The sequence below is a fragment of the Suncus etruscus genome, chromosome X (assembly GCF_024139225.1).
Source record: "Suncus etruscus isolate mSunEtr1 chromosome X, mSunEtr1.pri.cur, whole genome shotgun sequence".
Classification (NCBI taxonomy): domain Eukaryota; kingdom Metazoa; phylum Chordata; class Mammalia; order Eulipotyphla; family Soricidae; genus Suncus; species Suncus etruscus.
The window spans coordinates 90,886,351-90,898,812 of record NC_064868.1 but is presented as its reverse complement, the minus strand read 5'-3'; the positions used below and the strand labels follow the sequence as shown (position 1 = coordinate 90,898,812).

The 12,462-nt window shown below is 44.8% G+C and overlaps 1 non-coding gene across 1 annotated transcript; it reads right to left on the bottom strand.

The window, feature by feature from the left end:
* Positions 1-5,476: 5,476 nt before the first annotated feature.
* LOC125999728 (small nucleolar RNA SNORA29) lies at positions 5,477-5,615 on the bottom strand. Its single transcript, XR_007492204.1, has one exon. It is a non-coding gene; the product is annotated as a small nucleolar RNA SNORA29 (small nucleolar RNA).
* Between the last annotated feature and the right edge of the window lie 6,847 nt (positions 5,616-12,462).

Below are 12,462 nucleotides of genomic sequence, written 5' to 3'. Positions count from 1 at the left end.
AGAAATAAGAGGGCCGGAGAGATAGCATGGAGGTAAGGCGTTTGCCTTTCATGCAGGAGGTCATCAGTTCGAATCCCGGCGCCCCATATGGTCCTCTGTGCCTGCCAGGAGCAATTTCTGAGCGTGGAGCCAGAAATAACCCCTGAGCACTGCCAGGTGTGACCCAAAAACCACAAAAAAAAAAAAAAGAAAAAAAAAGAAATAAGAAAGAGAGAAGAGGGGCCGGGTAGGTGGCGCTGGAGGTAAGGTGTCTGCCTTGCAAGCGCTAGCCAAGGAAGGACCGCAGTTCGATCCCCCGGCGTCCCATATGGTCCCCCCAAGCCAGGGGCGATTTCTGAGCACATAGCCAGGAGTAACCCCTGAGCGTCAAACGGGTGTGGCCCAAAAACCAAAAAAAAAAAAAAAAAAAGAAAAAGAAAGAGAGAAGAAGGTAAATTGAGAGTATCATGGAATATGCAGGCAGAAACATCTAGACAAGGGGAAGTTGATGAGAAAAGTGTGGCAGGTATCAGTGGAAAGAAAAAAAGGCGACTGGAGTCCCCCTCAGGATTGGAGTATGATTCAAGGCCTCAAGGTTCCAAAAGGAAGCTCTTCTGTCATCTTTGGGGCTACTGTTATTTTTAGGAGCCCCATGTGCAACCCACACACAGCCCTGACTGAGGTGAGGCTAGAACCAGCTTCTGGTCCCCTCTCCTACTTAGTTCCAGGTGCCTCCTGCTCCAACTGTCCCTCCTGGTTGTCCCGTTATCACTCTGCAACTTGAGGCTCACATGTTCTCAGGGTGCTGTGGGCAGTGTGGAGTACTGAGCATTTTTTAGAGAGTGCTCCAGGAAGCCTGGAGGTCTCTATTAACCATTGGGTTAATAGGGCACCTCTAGGGCACCCATTTCCCAATAAGATGCCCCTCTTTCCTGCCATCATGTGGGACCCAGCTGATAGCAGATAAAAGAAAACCACCTCCACTTAGCTTCCTCTTAGTCAGACATTGAGTAGGTACTTGCCATGTGAGAGGAGCACCAATGCCCTCCATTACATTTGACAAGCCCCCTTGGGTCATTTGCATACAACTCCAAACCAAGTTGACCAAGTTCCCAGATTTAGAGCAAAAAATTCGAGTCCTTCAATAGAAACAGATAAGCAACACATCTCATACAAGATTCGGGGTAGGTTTAGACCCAAACAAACATCTTAGTTTACTTGTTCATCTGTAAACTGGATGAAAGAAGAAAACTGGTATTGACTGTGACACCCACTGAGCAGCCCAATGCCTCACACTCCCTTGAGTCAGGGCTGGAGACAATCAGGGCTGAGTGGGGTACATCTTCCTTCTTCTATAATAGCCTGGCTCTTTCTCGAAAGACCTGCCACTCTAGTGTGAACTCTGCATCACTGTGCAGCAAGGCTACTGTCCTTCCCAGGATCAGAACATTTCTTCATTATGTCTGGATCAACAAAGGCTTGAGTCACTGAATCTTGGTTCTAATTACTCAATACTCAACTCGAGGTCGGGTCCTACTCAAACAAACAAGAGAACGTTCTGATTTTCATGACCCTCCATGCTACTCCTGCTCAGACAAGTGGCCAAATGTCTTGGATTTCATCTTTTCCGTTCAGATCCTGCCCCTTCTTTTTCTTTCTTCTTTCTTTCTTTCTTCTTTTTCTTTCTTTTTCTTTCTTTCTTTCTTTTCTTTTTCTTTTCTTTCTTTCTTTCTTTCTTCTTTCTTTCTTTCTTTCTTTTTTCTTTCTTTCTTTCTTTCTTTCTTTCTTTCTTTCTTCTTTCTTTCTTTCTTTTCTTTCTTTCTTTTCTTTCTTCTTTCTTTCTTTCTTTCTTTTTCTTTCTTTCTTCTTCTTTTCTTTCTTTCTTTCTTTCTTTCTCTTTCTTTCTTTCTTTTCTTTCTTTCTTTCTTTCTTTCTTCTTTCTTTCTTTCTTTCTTTCTTTCTTTCTTTCTTTCTTCTTTCTTTCTTTCTTTTCTTTCTTTCTTTCTTTTCTTCTTTCTTTTCTTTCTTTCTTTCTTTCTTTCTTTCTTTCTTTCTTTCTTTCTTTCTTTCTTTCTTTCTTTCTTTCTTTCTTTCTTTCTTTCTTTCTTTCTTTCTTTCTTTCTTTCTGTCTATCTGGGGTGCATACAGTGATGCTCAGGGCTTACTCCTGACTCTGTGCTCAAAGATCACTCCTGGATGTGGTCAGGGAACCCTATATGATGGACCAGGTATAAAGTGAGTGCCTTAATCCTTGTGCTGCCTCTCCAACCCTTTGCTTTTTTCACTGCCAGCTTCAATCCGGACTGTGCCTGAATGCCTGAGTGTCTCACCTCTGTCATCCAGTTGCGGGCCCGTGAGATTAAGTTTTGTGCCTCCATTTTGGGTCCTGCATGGGTCTCTGCTCATATCATGACCTCCCTCTATCTGGGCCCCTCACCCATAAGTGAGAGATGTCTCTTCTTTTTTTTTTTGTTTTTGTTTTTGTTTTTGGGCCACACCCAGTAACGCTCAGGGGTTACTCCTGGCTATGTGCTCAGAAGTTGCTCCTGGCTTGGGGGACCATATGGGACACCGGGGGAATCGAACCACGGTCCGTCCAAGGCTAGCGCAGGCAAGGCAGGCATCTTACCTTTAGCGCCACCGCCCGGCCCCGAGATGTCTCTTCTTTCACTTCCACCCTGCCACAAAAGGGATAAGTGAGGGTCTTTCATCATGCCCCTCTAGACTCTATACAGAGGGCTAGAGTGATAGCATAGCAGACTGGGCTCTTGCCTTGCACAGAAATTCAATCTCTGGCACCCCATATGGCACCCTTAACACAGCCAGGAATAATTCCTGAGAGTAGATTCAGGAATAACCTCTGAGCACCTCCAGGTGTGGTCCAAAAACAAACAAAGAAAAATACTCTGTACAGATATGTAAAAGGGTCCTTTCTCTCCTTTACCTGGTTGGGGAGCTCATGTTGGCTGGTGAGGACCATGCCTCAAATCCTCAGAGGACCTTAGCTACATGCATCTCCTCATTTCAACTTCCCCTTTGTGCCTCTAAATGTGCCCACCCTTCCACTGGCCACTGGAGCCCTTCATTGAAATCTGGCTAAAGTTATGCCCTCCTCCCCCTGACAGCAGCATTGGACCTCCTTTTCTGTGCTCAGAGGCAAAGACGAGTGGTCTAGGGGCATTTGAAACTTGCAGGTGGCCTGGCCAGAGTGTGCCTTCCAGGAAATGGTGAGGGGGCCTTGTTTTAGTTGTCCCGGAGTGCTCCCTGAACTGGGCAGGGCAGAGCTGGCAGGCACTGGGGTGCAGGCTGCTGTACCTTCTACCTTGACCCGTGCTTTTAGAGCTGGGTGCAGTGAACTTCTTTTGTGGTGCTCTGAAGCAGCTGCAGCAAGCCCCAGAATCCAGGGTGGTCAGAAATCAGCTGTCTTCTAGTTCTGGGTTGCCCACAAGTCCCCATTGGGAAGTCTGCACAACCAGGCAGGATGCACCCCTGGCTAGAGTTTGCCTAGTGACCCAGATCTGTGGCCAGTGCTTGTCTAAATCCCGCCTAGTTTGGCTGGAACCTCCATTTCCAGCTTTAGAAAATGAAAACAAAAAATAAAAATTCAAAAAGCAAAACAAAACAAAACAAAAAAGCACCACCAGTAACTCACAGCTCCAAGCAAGGATGTCCAGTTACACTGGAACATTGGCTGGACCAGGACAAGACCTGGAGGATAAGTCTGTCCCCTGCCATTCCTGGGCCATCCTTTCAACTAGGAAGTCACTTCTTATTCATCTGGAAGTCACGTGTGCCTGGTTCCCTGCTCTTTCTCCAGCAAACCTAGCTGGAGCTGTTCCAACGGCTCCGAACTGAAAGGGAAACAGTCTAGGGGGTGGACTGGGAGGGAACCAGCTTCCACCCAAAGCCCTTTGAATGCCTGTTGGAACAATGGGGAGGGCTGTGCTGTTTTCCTTTGCATGGAAGGAGAGCATTCCATGTCACTCAAAAGCAAACAGACCGGCGCGTTGCGGCTCTTCCTGCTCTATTGATGTTGGCCGGGAGCACGCAGGGATTCTGAAAGGGATATTGAGTGCTGGACAAGCGGCCCTTTCATTTTTCTCTGCACTGCTCCTCCAATCCTTGCTGCTCACTCCGCTGGGTACTCTTTGGAATACACTTGTGATGGGAAGCATAGTGGCTGTTTGTGTCTCCAGGGCTTTCTGCTCTGCTGGCCTGCTCCGATGCCCCCAACAGAGGACAGTTAGACAACCAGACTGCTGCAGACTCAAGGGACAGATTATTACAATAACAAACAAAGAGATAGAAATTTTTTTTCTGTGGTACAACCTCTAATTTTCACCACTGTTTGGTTTTTGGCATTTTACACCTGAGGAAAAACGAGGTCTGGGCAGGAAGAACATTTCTGAGTTTATGCAGCTTAGAGGAAGACTTCCCATGCATGATCTTTGCCTTGAAACGAAAAAGCACAGGCCAAAACATTACTGCGGGACTCTTAGGTTCCTAAGCCAGGACTGTGGCTGGCTCATGACACTCTGCCCTTCTGAGTGGAAATGACACTATGGCTACAAGAACCCCCCCCCTTTGTCTGTGATGATGGAGCTGAAGTATTGCTCACCTTTTGGTTCTGAAGCACCCTTATTGCAGCTTTTGGAGGTAATAGACCCATTCCTTTCAAGTCCCAACATAAATGTCATCTTATCAGAGAGGATTATGTTGCTTTCTCGGGCTAAATCCACCCTTTATACATCCTTGTTCTTCTCTTTCCATGTCAAGAGCCCTAATCCCTGCTGAAATATGCTTTTAATGGAGATAAAATGTACAGAATAGACACCAAAACATTTCGAGGTTCCCAATTTCAATGATATTTACAATCTTCATTATGTTCCTCCCATCTACTTCCTGACTCTTCTCATAGTCTCTGCAGAAAGAAAGTGCACTCCCATTGCTAATGGTTCCCATCCCTCCCTTCCTACATCTATCCCCAGAAACCACTCCTCATATTCCTTGTACTATATAGCATATTCTAGATGATACCAAAATGCAGAGGCCTATACTCTTTGTCCTATTATGACTGGCCTCTTTCACTTGGCATGTTTGGAGGTTCATATGTGTTAGAGTGTGTGTTCACCCTCAGTTCCTATTTATGGAATGGAAGAGACTGAATAGTGACCCACTGCCTGGAGGGCTCACACTCTCCATTCACCCACTGAGGGGCCATTGGCTAACCTTCGCCATGTGGTCTTCTGAGCAGCGCTGCAATAAGCTGGCTCACAAGTTGTGACAATGTCTGTTTTCTCTCCTCTTGGGAATGGAGTTATTGGCTAAATCTTTGGTTTCATGTGCAACTTTTGAAACCACTAACCAACATGGCTTCACCTCTGCACATTCCCACAGGAAAGGCACAAGGGTTTTTTTTTTAAAGTTTAAGGGGGGAGAGTAGACTTTAGACAACTTGAAAATATTATACACAATTACATTTTTATCAACTGCACCAGTTTCTCTGTTCAGCCATTTCATATAGGAGGAGGATACAAAGAAATCCTCCTTCTTCAGATCATGGCCATTTTACTCTATCCCACAAGCATAACCACTAAAATCTATCAAAGGAGAAAATGTGGTAGTCAAGTGGGAACGGCACAAGGGTTTTTATATCTTCCCATCTTTGTTAGCAATTGTCATCACCGTTGTCATTGCTCTTATAACCATCTCATTGGGTGGTATGTGGTGTTAGGTTTTCTGTCTTGTCTTTCTCTCCAGTGATGTGGTCTGGCCTTCAGGGGAAGAGGCTCTCAGGAACTAACTAGTGGGTAGAGACTCAGAGCAGTAGTTTTGTCTCTGTGGGACCCAGAGTACAAAGTAGGAAATGGAGCAGGGACTCATGTGTTTCAAGTTGGGATTTGGAAGGAGCTGAACAAATAATGCTGTGGCAATCCACAGGAATGGATATACTTTTTGCTGCATCTTTTAACCAGCCTTCCCATCTCTCCATGGATCCTTAGGGATTTAGAGACCAGGCTCTTGGCAAAGGGACAGAGTGGGGAGCTGGAGTGATGGTACAGCAGGTAGAATGCTTGCCTTGTATCTGGTCAACACAAATTGGATCTCTGGCATCCCATATAGTCCCCTGAGCCTGCCGGGTGTGATTCCTTAGCACAGATCTAGGAGTAATCTCTGAGCAACACTAGTTGTGGCCCCAAAAGCAAAACAAACAAACAAACAAAAAACAATCAGAAGAACAAAATGCCTAGGTGAAGGAATCTTTGCAGCTCCAGGTCATTGTCCCCCTCAACTGGAACCACAAAATTGAGGTGTTACCTACTCTACCTGTGGTGGGGATATGACTAAGGTAACTTGTAGTATGCAGAGTTGCATTGTCTCTACCCTAGGTAGAATTTTCAGGCTGCAGTTTCTGGACAGCTTGGGCCCACACAATTCATAGATTTCAAGGCTGTGTTCTCTTGGCATGCAGCAGGCATGGATCTTCTGTGGAGTTTCTAAAGGTAGTCTTTGAGAGCCATATAAAAATGTACCACATGGTCCAGCAATTCCGCTCCTTTGTTCATGTCTCCAAGGATGAAAGACTATATTTGAAAAATGAAGCATTTAAAAAACACAGCAGCATCATGGACCACATGGGGGGCAAGTAATGCCCAGTTTATCAAAGAATGAGTGATTAAAATGTGATATTGCCACAAAAATAGATTATTATTCTAGTGTAAAAAGAAATGAAGTGCCGATATAAGCTACAGCAAGGATTAACCTTGAAAACACTGTGCTAAGAAAAAGATAGAAGGTCCCAAATGACCACAGATTCTTTAATTCCATGTATATGAATATTGTCAAAATGGGAAAATACAGACACAGGTAGTACATTATCTGCTGCCAGAGTGGGAGCTAGAATTTAATTGTTGAATGCAGAGTTTACTTGGGGGGGCGTGGAGAAGCTTGGGAAATTGGCAGAGATGTTTGTAGGTTGAACAATATTACAAATGCAGTAAATGATACAGAAATGGTTGTTTTAAATGGTTAATTTTGTATTGAGTGAATATCATCTCTTTTGAAAAGAAGCAAAAGGAACCATCTTTACCTAATATCTCTTCAGGCCTTGGTATTCCAAACACTGGTCAGGGTTCAACTTCTGGCAAAGGCAAGAACATGGCAAACTCTTTGCTAGGATTCACTGAGCTTTATTAAATTCTGGCATAGTCCAATCCTTCTCTGATAAATTTTCTTGGCAGATGTGACCAAATAAATACTCATTGTGTCATCTGCTTGTATTCCAGGACCCAGAAAATGCATCATTAAAGACTCTGGTAGTTTTGCAGAGGCAGGTAACCCCTCAAGAGACTTCTAGAGCCCAAACATAGCAAGGATCACACTCATTTGGCCATAGAGACTAGCAAGAGACTACTCCTGTGGGAGGTGGCTATGGTTATACATATCCAGAATAATGTTGTTTCATTCAATGTCAATGGACCAAGGACCTCCATTTTACTGTCTGTGCTTGGCATGTTCTCTTGTCTGCAAAAATCTTTATTAGGGACCCCTTTCTCAAAGATTTGTGCAGCGAGGGTCCCTAGTGCACCAGTGGTCACAGTGGGAACTTGGGGTGATGGTAGTCCTTGAAGGATGAGCACCCAGTCTAGGGTGGTTTCTGTGTTGAGCCCAAGCTTTCAGGCAAAGGTTCTTCTGGTGACCAGAACTGGAATTAAACAAGGTGAAAATGAATGAAGACAAATTTATCATTTTTGTATAAGAAGTGTACAGGAGCCTTTATTTCAATGTTTGGTTGCATTGTTATGACCATCCATTGGCTTCAAAAACTTGATATTTTGTGTGTGTGTATGTGTGTGTGTGTGTGTAGGCACAAGCAGCAGTATTAGAGTCTACACCTGGCTGGGTGCTCCTGGGTCAAGCCTGGCTGTACTCAGGAAACCATGTGGTTCTTGGAAAAGAACCTGGGACTCTTGGATGTAAAACATATCCCTTAGCCCTTTGAGTTTTCACTCAGGCCCCAGAAACTTAACTCTTGTTTCTATGAATTGGTTTGGTCAAATGGGTTTTATTTAACATTCTTTTGTTTTAAGTTTCAATTTCCAAGAACCAAGGGACGTGCAGTGGGGAGTGATTTTTCTTAGGGGAGCAGTATGTCTTGGACCTATGTTCATTTGCATGTCCCAGAAGTATGATCTTGGCTAGTGGGCAAGTATCAGACCAGTGTGGTGCTTCTGGACATTGGCTGTGCTCCCTAAGCTTCCTGAAGTATAAAGAGCTGGCAGGAACTAAGATTAAACAATTAGACTTTCAGAGGTCCTTGCATTTTCTGCAGAGAAACCCAGCGCATGCAGGCTGTTGTAGACCTCCACAGAACTCAGCTCCCAGCCAAAGCTTTGGGTCAGCCTGTCCTGGTCTCTCGGGGACGGACTAACCCTTTGCACTCTTACCTCCCTGCTGGGAATTTGGAACTCTGCCTCAACCCAGTTTGCAAACACAGGGAACCAATTCACACATTCATTTACAGGGTCTTTATAACACATCCTGAAGCTAAAGAGATCTCTGTAGAACACAGACGCAAATGCAACTTGTCCCAATTTAAATAAAAACAAAGAAAGGCCAGAGAGATGATGATATAGCAGTTAAGGTAGCTAGATCTAGTTCTATTCACTTGCACTACACAGTTTCCCTTGAGTACTGGTAGGAATGACCACTGAGTAGGGAGCCAGGAATAAGCCCTGAGTACAGCTGGATATAGCAGAAAACAACATCAAAAAGGACCAGAGAGAGATATTAGAATAAGTAAAATTTTGTCTTGCATGCAGCCAACCTGGTTTGATTTCCAGTACTGTATAATGGTCCCCCACACCCTTCCGGAGTGATTTCTGAGCACTGAACCAGGAAGAAGTCCTGAGTGTTGCCAGGTGTGGCCTAAAAATCAACAGACCATATTTTACACTGTAATATTATAGTAGCAATAAATACTTGTTATTATATATTCAAATATATATTAAATAACTATTAATTTTATGAATATATTTACTAATATGTATGACTTCTATTCTTTTTTACTTAAATTTACTTTTTCTTTCCTAGTGAAAACTTAAGTAGATACTACTTTTCCATCTGAGTAATATTTATTACTTATAAGCTTCAAATTTTGATATGTTGAAGTTTCATTGCCTTTTTCTTCAAAATATTGTTTTGCGGGGGGAGGGAGGACAAACTTGGTGACAGGAATTCCCCTGATTCAATGTTAATATGTACGTAAAATATTATTGTGAAAGTTATGTAAACCAACCAATATGGTCAAAATAAAAATTATATATTAAAAATAAATTAAATAAATACAAATAAAAATAAATAAAAATAAAAGTAAATAAGTAATAAGTTGTAAGTAAAGTATGTAAAAATAAATAAAATTTCAGAAATCAGAATTGAAGGAAGTATGAAAGCAAAATAAAATAAATAAATCCCTATAAAGATATTGTTTTGCGATTCAACATTTGGGAAAAAAAGAACCCAAAGAAACAAAACAACAAAAAGCACCAGGAAAAGCCAAAAACTCTCTCTAGCCCTCTCTAGCTTCTGAACTAAGCAATCTTGTCTTCATTCCCAACAGCCGTGATCATCTCCTGGGCTCTGGCCACATCTTGTGCAACTTGCCTGACACCCTCCCTGCCTCTCCACACATGAGTTAGGGCACTCCAGTCAGAGTTTTCAGATTCGAGATGGGAGTGAGGTGTGGGCCAAGGGCTGCTCCGGAGGCTGGAGAGCACGGGAAGATGTTGCCAACCACTCAGGGCTGGGAGTACTGTCCATTTAGTACAGTCCAAAGGGCTAAGTAAGGGGCTGTAGGTGGGCTTGGAATGGCCCTACTGAGCTTGGTGGAGACTTTCTGGCTTTTTCTTTGCAGCCTCTTCATGTTGCCACCCAGACTCTGTCACATGGATAATGACTACACCCCAAGAGACTTTTCCTGAGCCTGGCTTCCGGCTCTCTCAGTTCCACTCAGCTCACAATGCCCTTACTGCCACTTTTGGATTTTTCAGCACTCAGGAAGGTGATTAACTCCTAACAGGAAGTCCAAAGATAGAGTAGGCCCACAGCCTCATGGACCTTGGAGCCTATTTTGGCTTCTCCTGTCTGTCCTGATAGTACCGAGTGGCCAGCAGGGAGAGAGCCAGGAAGACACACTGGGCTTGCCTGTTCACACGCTTTCCGAAAGGAAATGCCACCTCCCTTTCAGTTTCAACTTTGGTTCCTGCTTTGTACCCACAAGGATGGTACTGGGTGTGGTGTTGTTGCCTCCTCTGTCACAGCTTCTGCCCCTGTGTGGTTGCTAGCATTATCCTGGATGAGCTGTGCTTTACTTTGTGTGTGCAATAAAGGGTGACAATGGATTGGGATTGGGGATAGGTAGGGTGCTGCTCTAGGTCAATGGTTTTCAAATAGTGGAGCGTGCCCCCTGGGGGGCATGAGGCTCCATAAAGGGGGGCGCATTTGATCTCGGCAAACACTGTCATAACAAGCTAAGTCCCGTGTTTATGTCTGTATGTTTCTGGAGCTGAGAGTTGCTATGTCCTGCTTCAAACCCTGCTTCGAAAAGTTATGCATTGCAAAACGTGCTCATTGTGGCCATTAATCCAGACATCACCTTTGATTAAAAAATCAGCTCAAATTATTTTATATATTTTTGTTTTGCAGGTTAAAGTTTTTTTTAGAAAAGATACTATTTACAGTCATTCGGGGAGGCGCGAAAAATGCTTTCTTCTTCCTAGGGGGGCATGACAGAAAATAATTGAGAAGCACTGCTCTAGGTGGTCCTGGTGTGGGAGCCCCAGTGGAAGTGGGAGCAGCTGAGTCCCACTTCCTTAATCAGAGGGCCAATAGCTGCCCCCATAGGATACCCTGAGTGACCCTGAGCTGGCCTGATTGACTCCTCAAAGTGGCTGGGCTTAATCAGAGGTCTATCCTCATGCCCCTGGTCTTTACTGGCCAACCTAAGTCCTTATTTGCCTGAATTTGCCACTTTGATGTGGAGCTTGAGCCCAGGGTCATACTCACAGTGACCCTTACTCAGGACGGCACTTGACAGACTCATGTCTCTTCTCCCAGGCAGGAGTGGCATAGTCAGAATGTGAATAAGTGTCCCCAGAGACAATCACCAGAGGACTTCTCTGGTCTGGCTTGGGGAAATCAGCCATGTCTTCTAAGCTCTCCTCCCCTGCTCAGTGATGTAAGCCCCCTCTTTCAGATTTCTACTCTATTTGGGGATCAGAGGAAGTCACCTCAGCTCTGAGGGCTATGTTTGTAACAGAGGCTGGGTGGTGGAGAGGTGAATAGAACAATGAGAATGAGGGAGCAGTGATCAGGTCCTGGTTTAAAGGACTCAGCTTCCATGATCTAGAGTGCTTTGTGGTTGCCTGGCATCCAGCCTTTGCACACATAACCCATGGATATGTCCCGATTTCCTGAGGACCTTTTTGACGTGTCCCCTTCCTGCTATGTCCCATCTGCCTTCTACTTCCCCAATTCCTTTCACCTCCATGCATTTTCTGTCTATTGAAACAAGTGATAGGTGTCTTTTGGACACTTACCATGTGCCAGGAACTCAGCTGAGGCTTGGATATATGGTTATTTGGTGTCCATTTTACCAGGGGCCTGACTCAACCAATGTCCTGGCCCACACACTTTCTGCAGGAGAGGCTTTGGGGGCCCTTCTGGGTTCTGCTGGGAGAAGGAAGTGATGAGCCTTTCCTCCTGCTTCACTGGAGTTCTGAGGGTGCCCTCAGTTTCAGTCATAGAACAAACACACATATTGGACATTTCTGAGCCCAGGAATTTCTCTTGCAGCTACTCAGGGCAAACTCTGGGAACTACCCCCTCACTGTGTATTTAACATTTCTTGAAAACAGTCACTATGGCCAAAGAGAAGAGAATGTTTGGGTCCCCAAACTCCCATGCCCACATTTCCTACAGCCTGCACTCACTGTCCTGGTCTATTTGGCCATTCGGGCTCTTATGTACAGTATTCCAAACACTCACAGTTGTGGTGACTGGGAGCTCCAGATCCAGTCCCAGCGGGGCTCCCTTCCCACTGTCCTCCCATGGTTATCTGACTCTTGAGAAGGGTACTATTTACTTCCTGAGGGCTTAATCCTCATGAGCTCATGGGATTCTAATGGACCATGGGATTGGAGAAGACTGAATGTGGGATATTTGGAGAGGACACGGGCATTCCATCACCAGCAGCTACCTTCACATGATCTTCCATGAGACCAACACCTTCTCTGCTTCCCCCATAGCCCACAACCTTGGATGATGACAAGCAGGCCCAGGAGGTAGCAAAGAGATACCAGGTCTGCCACCCCGGGAGCATCAGTCCATGGTGGTGGTACCTGGAACACCTTAGATGAAAGGAGTTGGGGTCTCTGATGGTTGAAAGGTCAATGCCTTTGCAAAGTTGGCTTTAGAGGGAAGCAA